This window comes from Gavialis gangeticus, unplaced genomic scaffold, assembly GCF_001723915.1.
Source record: "Gavialis gangeticus isolate Ggan-Ray unplaced genomic scaffold, GavGan_comp1, whole genome shotgun sequence".
Taxonomy (NCBI): domain Eukaryota; kingdom Metazoa; phylum Chordata; order Crocodylia; family Gavialidae; genus Gavialis; species Gavialis gangeticus.
Genome location: NW_017729032.1, coordinates 30,229,171 through 30,237,159, shown reverse-complemented (window position 1 = coordinate 30,237,159; position 7,989 = coordinate 30,229,171).

Here is a 7,989-nt window from a genome sequence, read left to right as displayed (position 1 = left end):
GCATGTATGGGCCAGCCATTAGCACCTTTTATCATGATGGGGGCTTTTACATGTGCTGTATGGGCAGGGGTGCTTTAATTAGACCAGCTACCAAACACTCTAATTAAAGCACCCAGAACATCTCATGTATCAGTGTCCCTCCTCTTCAAAAAGGTGGTGGGGCACTTTATATAAAGCTCTTTCGTTTTACTTAAAGCACCCTTGCTGCCATTTTGAAGTGAGGGGACACTGATACACAAGACAGGATGCTGGCTGGAGCACAGTAATTATCACGCTTCAGCAGACTCTATTAATCAAGTCTGTTCTGATGTGCTATAATTTTACTGCATCAGAGCAGCCTCTTGGCTCATGCATAGGCACCCAATATTCTTGAAGATGAGGCATAAAGGACCATCAGAAAGTAGCTTTAAATGACCACTAGCAAATATAAAGAACCTTCACTAGACAATTCTGCTGAGTTTTGGTTTCCCTTTTATTGTCAAGGGCAGGAAAACATGATTGTGTTTGCTTAAAACCTTGTCTGTTCCTGCTGCTTGTTCTTCAGGGGACTATGACTGCACAAGAGGAATTAGCAGCAGGAGGAGATGAACTCATTAAAATGCTAAGATCCTGCTTTCAGGCAAATGTCCTTTTCACAAATAAAAAGCAAACTGGGGTGTTTAACTGTATATGCACAAGGAGGGTGGTGCAATCGTCCCACCCCTGAGTAACTCAGGGAGGGATGGTACCTCAGGGAACTTAGCCAGGCCACCACGCTAAATTGCTCATTCAGGAAAGACAAGAGGGAGAAGTCCTTGTGCTCTGCATCCAGGGAGAAGAGCAGGGAGGAAGCAGACTGGAAGCCAAGCATTGCAAAAAAACACAAAAGAGAGATGGTCCCAGATAGAGGGTACCTATATGGAGTCCCAATTGATGAACTGCGCTCTAGAGATACTCAGCCCTAGTCACATAACGGTTATTTTTTCAACAGGAAAGTGTGTATCACTTTTCTCTTACGTGTTGCCAATACCTGTAAGCTCCCTGCAAATATATGAAAGTAGACACTAAAAAGTAGAGGCTAACGTCCTCTCTGGAACTGCATCTGAATCAAATCAGTGAAGATTCTCAGGGGTGTGGATAATCATTAGGAGAAGTCTGAGTCCTCCTCCTACTGGGTCTCTTCCCACTCCAATCTGTAATTGCAGGAGAATCCTTCCTTGCACCAATCTGAGAATTCATAGAACTTGGGGCTCCTTATGAAATGGCTTTCATCATCAACACTAGGATTTACTGCTGTAATTTAGCTAAATGGACAGAAATCACTCCCAGACAGATAAAAGTCAGGTATGCTCCTGTAACTTGTAGTTTGTATTTTCCACCTTGACCACACAACAGATTCTCCTAGTAGCAAATGACTACTGAGACAGAAATCTCAATGATGAAGCAATGAACGGCTCTCCCCGCAACTCCCCGCTTAAGTAGAATTTGTAAGTCTTGAAATTAGAATTAAATTCCTGTTACAGCACAGGCCTGCTCAGGACTCCCTGTTTGCCCTTTTTTTCTCTACACAAGATGATTTTCCTGACACTGGCATCAAAAATGTACTACTACAGATGCTAATTACTGCAAGCAGCTACTATTTAGTATTGTCTCCAATATCAAATAAAAAATGACTTGATATATCTTTATAATGCACTGGATTTCAAATTCTTCTTTGAAACATAGTGCCAGTTCATGAGAAAAGAGAGATTTTCTTTTGGAATGTGCAAAAGAAACTAAGGCTACAGAGGAAAAGTCTAGAGGCAACCAAGAAAGAATAGTTCAGCATGGCCAGGGCAATGCTGATAATGGAATAGGGAACTTCTCATCTCCAGGGCCCTGGCTGGAATCTCCATAGCCACCTCCTGGTCTAGCCTTGCATAGTGTCTCCCGAAAACAGAGGGCTAGCAGAGCAATTCTTCCTGGTTGTAGTGGTAAGGCAGCACTCTCAAAAGGGTGTTATGATACTCTGGTTGAGAGTCACTGTTAGGGTGACTGGTGCTCTCCTTCCTGAGATGGGACTCCCATTTCTTCTCACAAAGGTCCATTTATTAGTTATTGGAAAGTCCTTAATTATTTCCAGCTATCCCTAATGCTCATCTGACTTATTTTTGCCATTAAAAAAACTAAAGATCTAAGGAAGAGCTAGAAATAGAAGAGCCTGCAGTATGTTATTAGTCTCATCCCCGTAGATAGCCCTCAGAAATGATTCAGGCACCACATCTAAGTCGACTTAAACTAAGGTGACTTACCTAAGTTGACTTAAATTAAGCCACATCGGAGCACAGACACATGCAGCTCCTTGACATGATGACAGCCATCTTGTGATACATGGCAGTATTAACTAATGCAACTCAAGACAATACACCTCAGAGGTATATTATCTTGTGCTGCATTCAAATTGACTCCGCTCCACATATGTGTATATGCTCTGACAGTTAAATCAACTTTAAAAAGTTAAGCTGACTTAATTGTCAGAAAGTTAGTATGTGTACACACCCATAGAGTCTAACTGGTTCAGAGGCATACATTTTCATAAGCATGAGCCTACTTTGCCTTCACAAACTTATGCCTCTCTGACCCAGTCAGTCTCAAAGGTGTCACCCTGCCCTAGCTTCAGACAAACATGGCTAACTACCTCTCTCTAGAAATGATTCAAGGAAACAACAGGTACGAAGACTTTACTTCTAAAAAGGAATTTCTTTCAAACCAACTATAACTCATATTCAGTTGTCTATTCTCTTGTGCTCATGAGAACATTTCTCTTAAGCCAAAACGCTGTTGCAATCTTGGAATTATTTTATACAATTTATAGGCATTTCCTTTTTCTCATTAGCTCTCCTACAGTCACTTATAAGGTGCTGGGTCACAGTACCATCTAGTGGCAACCAGCAATGTGACAGTCACTTCACAAAAACATTAACATTGGCATCTGTTGGCAATTTCATCAGAAAGATAATAGATGTAAAGTGTGAAACACTTTCTTACCCTTTGAGGTGGTCCTTCTATGTCAGAGCTTAAGAATCTGGATGGAGCAGTGTGAAGGGAATGTGTGCTGCCACTAAGAGATGTATCTCAGTCAGCTCTGCAGACTGAATTACCTATCTGGCACATTTCATGAGCACTAGATTCCTTATTACCTTCCCCAAGGATGTGTGAAAGTGCTGAGAGATTCAGAAAGATACAAAGTTAACAATGGAAGAAAAGATGAAGGAAATATTGTCACTGTTCCAGAGGTTTCTTTTTGGTAAATTCCTGTTTTTGGTTTTCCCTGAAGAAATGATGAACAAGTAGCTCTTTTTATAGGCTTCTACTTAGCAGCTGATCCTAAAGAGATGAACAGGAAGCAGTGGACTGCATCTTATACACAACTGGTTACTGCTATTTAGACAAGTTCCTAGACTGGACCACTAAACTGGACTTATCCGTGGGCAAGATGGTTTACTATGTCTGAACTGCAGAGACTTGGGGTTAAATTAAGTGTTGAGCAGACAGTCGTGTAACTTGCTTTGGTGGCAAGAAAACTAACTTGTATGTATTGTAATGTATGCCAACATTTGCTACAGTAAATTGTCCTTTAGCAATGCATTTTACATAAAAGGTAATTTTAAAAACCAAACTGCAAATGATCTTGATGATGTTCTGTGGAGATTTTTAAAACACTCTAATTTTGCCAGATGACAACCAATCTTCACCAGGACATAGAGAAAGATGCACATTTGTGATGCAGGTGTGGAGCTTCATTCTGCTACCCCAAATTGAGGGTGCAGTGTTGGTCAAAATGAGTCACAATAAAGATTTTTTTCCTTCATATTTCTAAAACACGTTGGTGAAAAGATTTGACTCTTTGTATGTCTGAGAGCTTTTCAGAGAGCCACGTTCCTCTCCCTGATCCTTATCCAGATGTATTAAATAAGTGATATGAGGATTAGAAATAGGAAATCTAGAGCTGTAAAAGAGCATCCCTTGAACACGGGTTTTGTCATCTGCAGTAGACAGGAAATCTTTTATTGGGAACTTTTGTTTTACACTTGCTAACAAACAAATATATATGACCAAATATCCTGCAAGGAGTAAACTGAATAATGGCTGGTAAGGGTGAAGGAAAATTAATTTGGAAGATGGAATTAAGAAAATTACCCTTTGTCAGGATCTTTTTCTCATTTCCCACAATCATATTGCTACCTGAGAAGAAATGATCTCATATTGCATTGTCTAAGAGCTGCTGGTGCAAAAGTGGGGGAAGTGACCAATGTGTATTCAAAACTATTTGTATTCTGAACACTTTTTCCTTATTACACTTTTGATTTTTGCAAAGGTCTAAAAAACTTTTGCAAATCTTCTTGAACCCGCCATATGTTAGTGTTCCACCACAGCTATGTAATTGCTGGGTTTCCCTATCACACTGTCACCTATAGAAATAGTCCCTATCATACAACGTGCTTCATTTTAGAATACATCACTTTATCTGGTGATTCAGTAGCCAATTTGAGATTTACAAGCTCCAAATAAAGTGATGTAGAGAAAGTGTATATATTTTGTCCAGATCCGCATTTCAGAATAACTAAAATCTGCTCTCCACTCTGAAAGGTCGGTTGCCTCAAACAGCAATGACATTAAAAGGACTACAGTAGATCTCACTCTTCAACAAACATTTATTCTTCTGTTTGAGAACACAACAATGTTATGTGACAGTAGACTTGCTTTTAACTTCCTAAATGCAATGCATGGTGTGCATTCTGACAGTTGACAGCACCAATAAACACTTAACTGCTATGAGATAGTAAGAGGAAGAAACCTTCAAACATGAGAAATATGGTTTTAAAATTTCGTTGTGCATTTATGTGGAATTTAAGTCTACCCAGAAGCTTTTTCTATTTCATGTTTAGCAATTTTGATTCACAGCGATAGTAATTTGCATTTACCTACTACATTCCCTGTCTATCAGACCGCTATAAGAAACAGAGTAATTGATACTCTCTGAGATATGTTGTCTATTTATAATTTGTTGGAGTGCCTCATATCCTCAGTTCCAGCAGGCAGTCCTTTTTTGACTAGCAGTACTCACTGGTCAGTGCATAAACCACAGTTGTTGAGGGTGGGATGCACCAATACTTTTTTAGTAGAGAGAGTATGGTTTGAGCTCTGTTAACACCTATATATAATTCCAAAATCAATTCCACACAAACGTAGCATGAGACCCTTAAAGAGTAAAGTTGCAGCAAAGGAAATTCAGGTTAGATATTAGGAAAAACTCTCTCACCAGGAGGGTAGTAAAACACTGGAACAGACTACCCAGAGAGCTGGTGGAATCTCCATCCTTGGAAGTTTTTAAGACCCGGCTAGACAAAGCCTTGGCTGGAATGATGTAGTTGGGGATGATCCTGCTTTGAGCAGGGAGTTGGATTAGATGACCTCCTGAGGTCCCTTCCAACCCTCGTTTTCTATTATTATATAATTCTATGACTTGTTCATGCCTAAATAAAAAGATAATGACTTAACAACATCCATGGTATGAGCTTGTCTTTCCATATCATTTGGATAAGACTTCAGAAAGAACACAGGCAAGTGTGTAGCCTCAGCCTAATACAGAAATCAAAATATGTTTTGGAACAAAACGAGGAGCAAATCTGAATAAGTTCATTACCTCTATGAAAAACCATACAAGAATCATTAAGGTTTAATTCTTTCCCACCCTCTGGGCAGAGGTAATGAAAACTAAGAACACTGTTTTTATGCAGCAGCATAACTGGAGAGATACAGGAGAAACAGGGGCAACAGCCCCAGTTCCAATGTGTGCGGCAGGGTGCAGAAGCAGATGACCATACTGGTATTGTCAGTGCCTCTGCTGCTGGCACTGGCCCTGTGTTGTGGATATCCCAGACACAAAACTGCCCTGCTACACGTCTTTACACAGAATGACGCCTAAAGGAACAAGTGACTAATGGTGTCAAAGGAGAACTCATCAACTCAGTTACAACCATAGTTCAACCCTGTGAAGGAGATGGTTCCACAATTATCAGGAATACCTGAACTAACCTCTCTAAAAATTCTAAACGCTATAAGGTGAGGGGGGAAAAAAACCTTAAACTCCTGAATAAGTAGGTGATGGACAGATATGTTTAATAAATTAATCTGTATAGTTCTGATAGAGTCCACTTAATTTTAATGAGTCCACTTAAAATTACGCCTATCCTGGAAAGACAACCTGGAATTATTAGAAACCAGCTGATGTGATGTCTCACTTGTGAGAGCAGAGGAGCTTCTACCCAGCCAGCTTTACAGAACTCCACTCTCAGGCTCTAATCCTGGCTCACCACTACTACCCGCTTTATAAGCCCCAAATAGTGTCCCTAAGATGTCAATGCCCCCCTTATTTCTTGTCCTGCACATATTCTATCACGTGGTATTGACTTTGGAGAGCTCCCCTCATAGGCGCCAGGGAACCTGTTCATCCCATTACAAAAGCATTTCTTTTCTGTTCTTTTTATTTTAATCTTCACCAGAACACTAAGTTTTAATACTAGTCCACTATATAGAATATTTTCTACAACTTTACTTTTTTTGTTGGAGTAATTTTGCACATTATGGAAGTATCTCTAGCAACTTCATCATTCAGATATTTGTGGTTTTAATAAGGATTATATCCTTTTGCTCCCAATGAAAAATTGTAAGTTTCAGAACCAATTTTATGATGCTTAGGTTAATTTTCTGAAATGTTTTAATTAAATCCATTAAGTAATTAAACACAAGTCAGTTTTAAATTTAGATCTGCAGCTATATCAGCTTGTTGTAGTGCTGCTAATTTATTTTATGAGAAAGTTGAAAAGTTTTCCAGCTAGGAGCCAAAACACAGATGTAAATGGTTTAAGGAGAGTGGGGCAAGTTAGACGGGAAAAAGGACAGGATAAGGTACTTTCTTCAAAAGTGCAAACTGGAAATGGGACCAAAAATGCCATGAACCAAAAAAGCCAGTGAAGAGGCTGGGGATTTACTTTTAAAAAATCTGTAAGGTGGGCTTTTTTTTACCTCAATTGGTTTTAATGAGTTACAGGGTGTGTCTACATGTGTGCTTAATTCGAAGAAATAAACTCTGGAGGAGTTTGAGCCAAAGTAAACTACTTCTGGGTGTGGCATCTACACATGCTCCTAGGACAGCAAAATTTAGGGGGGGTCCCAGTGAGGCACGACCTGGGGGGGGTGGTTCCCCAGTGGCCAGCTGGTCACGACTTCCACCATTGGCACTTCCACTGTTGACGTGCTGCTGCCGGAGCCAATTTTAGGGGGGGCACAAGTGCTCTTCGTGCCCCCCACCAGCTGGAGTATTTGCTGTCACCAGTACTCTCCTATGAATTTGAGCCAGGGTGGAGCAGCTTATGTCAGGGCCACTCCTCTCCTGCTCTGTCTTGGGATCTGGGTGGTAGCGTCAAGTGGCAGAAGGGATGGCTAGGGCAGAAGGGTGCTGAAATTGCAGAGTCATGTGGCTAGGCAGCAGGCAGCAGTCTGGCCCTCTGGCTGGGCTGACCTGTGGTTAGCGTCCACACATGCGTTTAAACATAATTAATTACTCCACCATAAAATACTGCCCCGACAGTGGTGTTAGTTAGTTTACTGTGGCCTAATACCATCACATGTATAGATAGTAACACTTTACCCCATAACTAATTAGTTTATTCTGCAGTAAAGCACATGTGTAGGCAGAGCCACAGTAAAATAACTCTATTGCCCCTGACGTGCACAATTTCTGTGTGGTAACTGCAGCAAAGAGTGACCCCACTTAACTCATAGTATGTATGAGGACTCTGAAATATCACACAATTCATCAAAGAAAATGTGATCAGAAGGTAAGTGATCCTGCACTGTTCAACATCTTCATCAGTGACTTGGACAAGGGTGTAAAAAGCACCCTGTTCAAATTAGCTGATGACGCTAAGATGTGGGGGGACATGGGCACGCTAGAAGGGAGGAAAG